Raw genomic sequence first — 9592 nt, 5'->3', positions numbered from 1 at the left:
GTGGATCTCTTTCTATGAGGCCATTTACTGACTTCATAAAAGCCTCCTGTGGCATCCCTTTGGGTTACAACATGAAAGTTAGTACTGATTTCCAAAGAAACAGTAGGTTCTGCCAGTTACATAATTTGTGTCTTTGACAGAACCACTTAACTAAAAGCTAAACCTAGATTTTTAGGATGGTTCTGTTTAGTTATGAAATTTTCACATTCAAAAATTATTTTCTCTCAATGTGTCTTTGCAGCAAGAAAGATGTGTCCTATTTCCTTACAACAGAGCTAACGAACAAATGAAATGGACAACTAATAAATCTAGTTCAATTCACCCCTAGTGGTATAATTGTTAACATTCAAATGTTCGTGATTTTGGTTCATTGATATATACTGAAAACCTCCACAACTAACTCTGAGATTTATGCGCATATTCTCAAAATGATAATCTTTGTATTCTTTCTTGGGAGCTTTTGCACCTCTGTTCACTTTGCTTCCAAAGTATTCCTTTACTTCATTCAGACCTCTGCTCAAATTACACCTCCTCAAATGGGTACACCCTGGCCATTCTACCCAAACTACGCACCCTTGTCATTCATTTTCCATTCCTTTACACTGCTTCATTTCTCTTCACAGCCCATATCACTACCTGGCACTAGATAGTCCCTCATTTATTTCACTCGTCTCCTTCACTGAAATGTAAGCTCCATGAGGGAGAGACACGGAGCATTCCTCGTGCACTCCTGGTACCACCTCAGTGCTCATGGTAGTTGTTTAGTAATACCTACTGAATGAATAATAGCACTCTAGCAATAGCTCGCCCAAATGCCCTGCCACAATTACTTCACACTCAGTTCAAAGCAACACAGTCTTTGTTCTGCACGCTGAATTCAAGCAACCTCAGAAAATACCCAAGGGGAAAAATCATGTCTGTAATGAACATACTTTTTCCTCAGCATTACTCTTTTTTTTTCTTTTTCTTTTTTTTTTTTTTTTTAAAGGCAGAGTGGACAGCGAGAGAGAGAGACAGAGAGAAAGGTCTTCCTTTACCATTGGTTCACCCTCCAATGGCTGCCGCGGCCGGAGCACTGCAGCATGGCGCACCGCGCTGATCCGATGGCAGGAGCCAGGTGCTTTCTCCTGGCCTCTCATGCAGGTGCAAGGCCTAAGGACTTGGGCCATCCTCCACTGCACTCCCGGGCCACAGCAGAGAGCTGGCCTGGAAGACGGGCAACTGGGTCAGACTCCGGCGCCCCGACCGGGACTAGAACCCAGTGTGCCCGCGCCGCAGGCAGAGGATTAGCCTAGTGAGCCGCGGTGCTGGCCTAGCATTACTCTTTAAGCAATTCAGCATAACAACTCTTTACACAGCATTCACATTGTTTTGGATATTCCAAGTAATATGGAGATGAATTTACGTTTATGGGAGGCTGTATGCGAATACAACGCCATTTTATAAGAGGGAACTGAACAGATACAGACTTTGGTATCCACGGAACCTATCCCTCATGAGTATCAAGAGACGACTGCATCTCAGAAGGGCAGCATGGTGGGGTGGCAAGAAGGCTGGAATGAGAGCTAAACAACCCAACTCCTACATGCGAGTTTGTGAAAATAATTCCAACTCTTGGAGACTGTTTGCTCAGTATAAAATGACGGTCTTTGACAAGATGGTTTTTAAAAATTCTGTTTTGCTCTAAGGTCTCCATGATTTTGTTATTAATTTATCCTATTTATAAGAAAACAATCCTCTATTGTTCTTTTCTGGCTATGTTCTCCTTTGGAAAAAAAAGTAATAATACAATAGAATCATGTGTGTTTCTTAAAGGTTGTAACCTCAGATGCCTTTATGGAGTTAGGAAATGTCACTATAAAGTTAAATAAATGGCAACCAAGGGAGAAATGAGTAATGATTACAGGCTAGAGATTTTAAATGAAATTTCGAATGAGAGTGAGTTTTGAAGAGACAACTGGATCCAGGAAGGCCCTCTGACAGGGATGAGGGGAATTTGGGGTCTGAGTACTGATCAGGGGGTGGAAATAAAGAGGTAAAATGGACAAAAGTCCTGGAGAAATCTCTAGAATTGGGGATTTCAAGCAATACAAGGTAGTGAAGTGGTTTAATTGTATGAAAAGGGAAACAACCATAATTCTGAAAGAGATGGTACCTGTGGGAGCATGAGGGTAAACCATCGAGGTGCAGTGCACGGTGGGAAATATAATCTCTTACTTTTAGACAACTGTGAGTTCTTCAGGTGCATCAGAGAATAAATAAATGTGGCTGAAATCAAAGCTTCTGACTATGATGACATGGGTTTTTACGTCCTTCCTGCTCTTTCTTGGATTAGATCCAAGCCAAACTCCCTAAATCCCTAATATTCTAACCAAAAAAAAAAAGTGATATCCTCAAAGATGACTATGAGATACAAACCTCACTTTCCTCCGTGCCCCCACCCTCACCCCCACCAGATGTTAGCCAAAGAGTTTGAAGTTGCCTGCTTTGGTTGGTCTCTGCTCCTTTTTTTCCTTTTTTTTCTTTTTATCAGTTACTCTCTACCTGCTTTGGTCTGTGCTTTTGTTTAAAAAACATGAGAGAAGTTGGTATGCCAACCTAAAGTAACTCTTTCATCTTCTACATGTTGAAATGCTACACAGACACCCTGGGGTAAGGTGGGAAATCCTATTCCACAAGGGAAAGCGCCATAAACTCATAGAATGTCATTGTCATGGGCGAATTCAGATATTATTTCAATAAACTCCCTTGAGCAACATAATCTATGAGTTTATTAAAAGACCCTCAGGTTTATTTGGTGGACTATAAATAACCTATATGTACTTTCAAACAACAAAAAAATTCAAATAGAGTGGAGGCATTAAGTTTTGCCCTCAAGTCACATTAGCACAGAATCTGTTTGCTGCCAGTACAGCTTCCTGATGTGTTAGCTGGGTCTGCATTGGTTCCTAATGTGGTTCTAGGAGAACAACTGCATGAGAATTTCCCACAGCTTCTGGTTTTGCAGTGGGACAACTAAGGTTCACAAGCACACAAACTCAGACTGCTTCTTCCCACCTTTCCACAGGGAGCAAGTGAATTTCATTTGCTCCTCTCTCGTGTCCCTCCATGGAACTCTACATTGCCTTCCCAAATCTTCTTTCCTGTTGAACAGCTTGGGATTTCTTCCGGCCAATACTATAGCTCCACATCCTTCTCTCCTTCTGCCTGGGTGCCTCCCTCCCTCTCTTCTTTATTAGCTCCAAGTGTCAATTCCCATTTCCTCCCTTACATACACCTTTATATTCTGGCCAATTGAATAGTGATCATTAGAACCTTCCACTAGGAAGTAAGGCAACTTTTTTCTCCTCTCCAAATATATGCTATATGGGTAAGATACTTTACAGGGCCTCTAAGAAATCTAGGATTATTCCAAAGCTAGTCTAGGCTCAGAGAAGATTTTACCTTGAAAGTATTCTCTGATGGAATAAGTTTTTTAAAAACAGGAATGAATCTAACATTTATTTTTATTTATTTATGTTTTGACAGGCAGAGTTAGACAGTGAGAGAGAGAGACAGAGACAGAGTTATTGACTGTGAGAGAGAGACAGAGAGAAATGTCTTCCGTTGGTTCACTCCCCCAGTGGCCGTCGCGGCCGGCGCTGTGCCAATCCAAAGCCAGGAGCGGGGTACTTCCTCCTGGTCTCCCATGTGGGTGTAGGGACCCAAGCACCTGGGCCATCCCCCACTGCCCTCCTGGGCCACAGCAGAGAGCTGGACTGGAAGAGGACTGGTGTCCCAACCCGGACTAGAACCCGGGGTGCCAGCGCCACAGGCAGAGAATTAGCCAAGTGAGCCACAGCGCCGGCCTCTAACATTTATTTCTGCATTTCTTACATAACTTCATCCATGTTTTACATTAGCACAAACCGAAGCAAGTGAATGAAAGCACCGAGCCGGTGTCTTTGGGGATAATTCGAGTGCAATGGCAAAACATATATAAACATTAATCAATGATCTGGGGATTATGTCAGTGATAAATAAATAAAAACTAAAATAAGGCATTCAAAAATAGTTAATTATAAGCAATAAAGAAAACACTTGAGCTAAAAGGTGAGAAGTCTTTGAGAGAAGGAGTGAGGTAAAAACGTGCCCAAGTCAACTCTATTAGAAAAGAAGGTGATACAGTAGAGTGGAGGGTTGAGGTACAGATCCTGAGCATTAGATACATGAAGACAGAAGATTCAAATAGAGGGCCATTAAGACATTCACATTGAGAAGCATATAATTACATTACAAAAGAAAGATTTTGCAGGTCCAGCAATGTGGCTTAGTGGGTCAAGCCGCCACCTGTAGTGTCAACGTCCCATATGGGCTCCGGTTGAGTCTCAGCTTCTCCAATTCTGATCCAGCTCTCTGCTATGGCCTGGAAGGTAGTGAAAGATGGCCCAAGTCCTTGGGCCCATGCACCTGCGTGGGAGACCTGGAAGAAGCTCACTCCTGGCTTCTGGCTTCAGATTAGCCCAGCTTTGGCTGTTGTGGCCATCTGGGGAGTGAACCAGCAGGTGGAAGACCTCTCTCTCTCTCTCTCTCTCTCTTTCTGCCTCTCTGTAATGCTGCCTTTCAAATAAATAAATAAATCTTAAAAAAAAGATATTTTGAACTTTTTAAAGAAAGATTTATTTATTTATTTGAAAGACAGAGATACAGAGAAGGGAAGAGAGAGAGAGATATCTTCCATTTGCTGGTTCATTCTCCAAATAGCCACAACGACTGGGGCCAGGGCAGGCCCAAGCCAGAATCCAGGAGCTTCCTCAGGGTCGCCCATAGGGTGCAGGGGCCTAAGTACTTGGGCCACTCTCTGTTGCTTTCCCAGGCACATTAGCAGGGACCTGGATCAGAAGTGGAGCAACTAAGACTGGAACTGGAGCCCATATGGGAAACTGGTGCTGCAGACAGAGGTACTGCTATGCCACAGTACCAGCCCCACTGAACTACTTCTTTTTTTAAAGAAGTTTGTCCATTTCTTATAAAGACCCAACATGGTTACTTCTAAGGCACCCTAATTCATTGGTAGTGAAAAGCCTGATTTTAAATAACTCTTCCTGGGGCCAGCGCTGTGGGTATAACAGGTAAAGCTGCCATCTGTAGTGCCGCCATCCCATATGGGCACTGGTGTGAGTCCTGGCTGTTCCACTTCCAATCCAGCTATCTGCTGTGGCCTGGGAAAGCAGTGGAAGATGGCCCAAGTCCTTGGGCCCCTGCACCCATGTGAGAGACCTGGAAGAACCTCCTGGCTCCTGGATTCGGATCAGCCCAGCTCTGGCTGTTGTGGCCACTTGGGGAGTGAACCAACGGGTGGAAGACCTCTCTCTCTCTCTCTGCCTCTGCCTCTGCCTCTCTGTAACTCTGCCTTTCAAATAAATAAATATTTAACAATAAATAAATAAATAAAGTAACTTCTCAAAAGCATTAAAAGAGAATTCTTGGGGCAAAATAGAATATTCTAATGAAGAAAGCTGAGGAAAAGTGTACCTCTGAAAAATTTAAAAAAAATTAAGTGAGCGCACTTACACATTTAACAGAACTGATATATATGTGCATCTGCATATATATCACACATGTTAGGCACATGCCCAACTGCAGAATAATCTCATTGTTCTCTGGCTTTATGTGTTCTGCTATTATTACTTATATCAATTATAATCTGTGAAAGCTCTGGTCCCCATTGTCAGCCTATTTTCCATCCCCCAACAATGTTTAATTAAAGAGAATGCTCCATCATTCACCAACATCTTTTATAAACCTACTAAAGAATAACAAACCAAATATCTGATCTAAAAAAATCTTAAATATCAATCCGTTTTAAAGGAATTAGAATTGTAGGACTTATTTTTTGATGATGTCGATCTGGACACTTTAAATGAGAAAAGAACAAAAAGAATAGCAAAAGTAAAGTACTGAAGCATTTTTATTGATTACAGTAGAAAAAATAGTAATTTTACGGTGACAATCCCCAGAAAACTATTACTGTAATAAAATGATCAAAGTTAAAATCAACAGAAATGAGTCGGACCGACACTAGGTAACATTGTTCCACACGATGCACAGAAGATGAAACACCACTTCTGTGGCATTCTTCCCCCAAATGCATAACTGCAATCTAATTAGTGCATAATAGCAGTGATAGACATGAGTTGATAGACATTTTACAAAGTAACTGCTCATGAAAATGCTATAGAAATTGTCAAGGTCATAGAATCCATGAACAGACAGGAACTGTCACAGACTGGGAAAAAAAAAAAAAAAAAACTAAGAAAAACACAGCAATTAAATACATCACAGAACCAGGATTGGATTGTGAAACAGAAAAAGAGTATCAGCAGAGAAACTGATAATATTTAAATATGGGCTTGAGTTTAGAACATAGCGCTATACAAACGTTAATTTCCTAGTTTTGATCATTGTAGCTTGATTAGGCTAATTTGACAATATCAAGGGAAACTGTGAAGGGTGAATTCTTCTATTTTTGTAATTTTTCTGTAAACTTAAAATTATTTCAAAATAAAAATTTTTAAGAACTGTGTGTAGGGGCAGGCATTTTGATGCAGCAGATTAAGCCACTGCCTGGGTTACCTGCATTGCATTTGGGACTGCCTGGTTTGGGTTCTAGCTCCTTCAATTGTGGTCTAACTTCCTGCTCTTGCATACCCTGGTAGGTAGCAAATGATGGCCCTAGTACGTGTATTCCTGTCACCTACATGGGAGTAATGGATGGACTTCCTTGCTCCTGACCTCAACCTGGCTCAGCCCTGCCTGCTGTGACCATTTGGAAGTTTCTCTCTCTCTCTCTCTCTCTCCTTCTCTTTCTGTCACTGTGCCTTACGAATAAATAAATAATTTTTTTAAAACTTATATAGTCTAATTTAGGTAACTTGCACAATTTTTAAAAAGCATTGAAAGGAAAAGCATAATTAAAAATAGCACAGGATCCAGCATTGTGGCATAGCAGGTTAAGCTGCTGCCTGAAATGCCGGCACCCCAAGTGGCTGCCAGTTCATGTCTCAGTTGCTCCACTTACAGTTCAGCTCCCTGATAATTCTTGTACCTGCGAAAGCAGCAGAAGATGGTCCAAATGTTCTGGCCCCTGCCACCCACATGGGAGACCCAGAGAAGCTCTTGGCTTCAGCCTGGCCCAGCACTGGAAGTTGTGGCTGTCTGGATAGTGAACCAACAGATGGACGATCTCTCTCTCTCTCACTCTCTCTCTCTCTCTCTTTCTCTCTAACTCTGACTTTCAAAATAAATAAATATCTTTTAAAAAACTGTAAATAATGAAGAATTTAAAAACCTATTGAATTTGTTATTGATATTGCAATTATTTGTTATTGCTTAGCTTTGGGTGATAGAATAGTATTAATAAATATTTTCTGTCAATTTCTGTCTCCACTGGGAGAAAAATATATTGAAGAGAATTACAATGTAGACATTTAGCTGGCTTTTGGAAGGAATTTGTCAGATTCTCTTTTGTGAACCTAAATGGAAAATGTTCCTTTGCCTGGCAGTTTGAGAATTTCATCTTTCAGTCACTAGTAAAGAGTGGGGCTTTTGTGAATGTCAATGGAGTAAAAAAGAAATAAGTGTTTTCAGGATGACCTCTGCAATTTTGTCTTTTATATACCTGTGAGCTCATTGATATATATTCATATAGCAATCCAATCTTCAACACTTCCTAGCCCTAAATAAATAATATTCCCTACAATGAATATCAGCTGTGAGCTCTTCCACAGGAATGAATACACCAGAATGTGGAAGCCCTTTCTGTAATATTAAAAATTATCCCCTTAACTCCAGCGCATTCATGAGAAAATGATCAAACAAATCCCCAAAGAAAATTCTACCAAATATCCAGCCAGTGCTCCTTGAAAACTGTCAAGGTCATCAAAAACAAGGAAAGTCTGAGAAACTGTAATAGCCAAGATGAGAGTAAGGGAAAAATGAAGACTAAATGTAATGTGGTGTCCCAGATGGGATCCAGAGAGAAAAGACATTAGGGGAAAAAACTGAAGAAATCTGAGTCAACTATGAACTTTAATCATAATTATCAATATTGTTTACTTAACTATTACAAATGTACTTTCCTAGTATAAGATGTTACTGATAGGTGACACTAGGAATGGGGACATTCTGTACTAACTTCATTTTTTGGTAGTTGTACAACTCTGAAAGTATGAAATTTACTTTGAGAAACTGAATGTTCAATTATTAAAATAATCCAATTTTATTGAAATCATTTAAAAATAAATAACAAATATCTCTGCTTTCTTAAACAATACTGGCCAGCATAATTCTACCTTTTATTTGAAACTGTAGTACATTATGAAGATCAGTCTTCATATATAATAATACAATTATTCTTCCTTCCTCTCTGACAGTCTAAAGCTGGGGTGCATTTCTTTAGCAGGTGCCCACTTTTAGTGAAGTATTTTCTGGTAACACATAGGAAGTATTTAGACCTATGCCTATTACATAGAAAGGTTACAGTAACAATTTAATTATATGAAAATTACTGTTATTCACTCACTAAAAGCAAATCACAAATTTGGTATATTTCTAGTAATGATAACAAACTACTGATAATCCATTCCTCTTTGATCATCTGTTATGACCAAATAGGAACATTATTCAGTGGTCAGTCAAGGTAAGGAATTAGGTCATTGACCATGGAAGAATGAAATTAAATGATCCAGCAATGGACTACATCTCTGTTTTAGATCCCACCAAAGAAGCATGGGGATTTACAAATGTCTATCCCACCAAGTATATGCATCAGTTTCTGTCTGTATATTCATGTTGACTTGCCCCTTCTCCTCTGAAGCAAAATTGAATACTAAAGAAAATGAACACCAATAGCAAGTACCAGAGGGGGCTGACAGGTTGTTTAGGAAGGTGGCAGTACACCCACAGCTCTTAGCCTCTTGCTAACTTTCACATGCTTCATGATGTAAAACCTTTGAGTTGGAATCGTAGCGGAGACCACAGGTTACAAGTTCAGGCCACTCTTGGGCAAGATTGTGTTCGAAAATCTTTTCAGGGCATTTAACAGCAACCCTGTTGCCGGGCTCAGCTCCTGCCAATCAAAAATGAGGTCGGCATCCCCTTTTGGCAAGTGGCCAGAGGGGGGTGCTCTCTTGTTACAAGATCCTCCAGGAAGAGAGCTAGAAGCAGACAAATAGGGATCCTCTTCACGTTCCATCTCCCTTCAAACCTGCAAGTGGAGCCCTTGTGGTGTTTCTCCCTTTTTGTCTCTTCCTGTCACTCTCTAGTCTTTGAACAATGGAGGCAACAATGGTCTTGTCTAAATGATTTCACAGTCTATTATTCAGACACTCAACTTTTAACATTTCAATTTTGTCATTCTGTTTCCACACAAAAGGTGCACTTCTACAGTATAATGTTCTCAGAATTATGTCAATGAGCAGTAATGGCTTTTAACATTAAGTTGATCATTAACAACTACATTATCTGAGGCATAATCAGTACTTCAGCCTTTTGTGTGATTATGACATTATGGAATTTGAAACTAATAGGAGGATGCACTCATAACAACATA

Source organism: Oryctolagus cuniculus, chromosome 3 (genome assembly GCF_964237555.1).
Source record: "Oryctolagus cuniculus chromosome 3, mOryCun1.1, whole genome shotgun sequence".
Classification (NCBI taxonomy): Eukaryota; Metazoa; Chordata; class Mammalia; order Lagomorpha; family Leporidae; genus Oryctolagus; species Oryctolagus cuniculus.
This window is presented reverse-complemented; position numbering follows the sequence as displayed.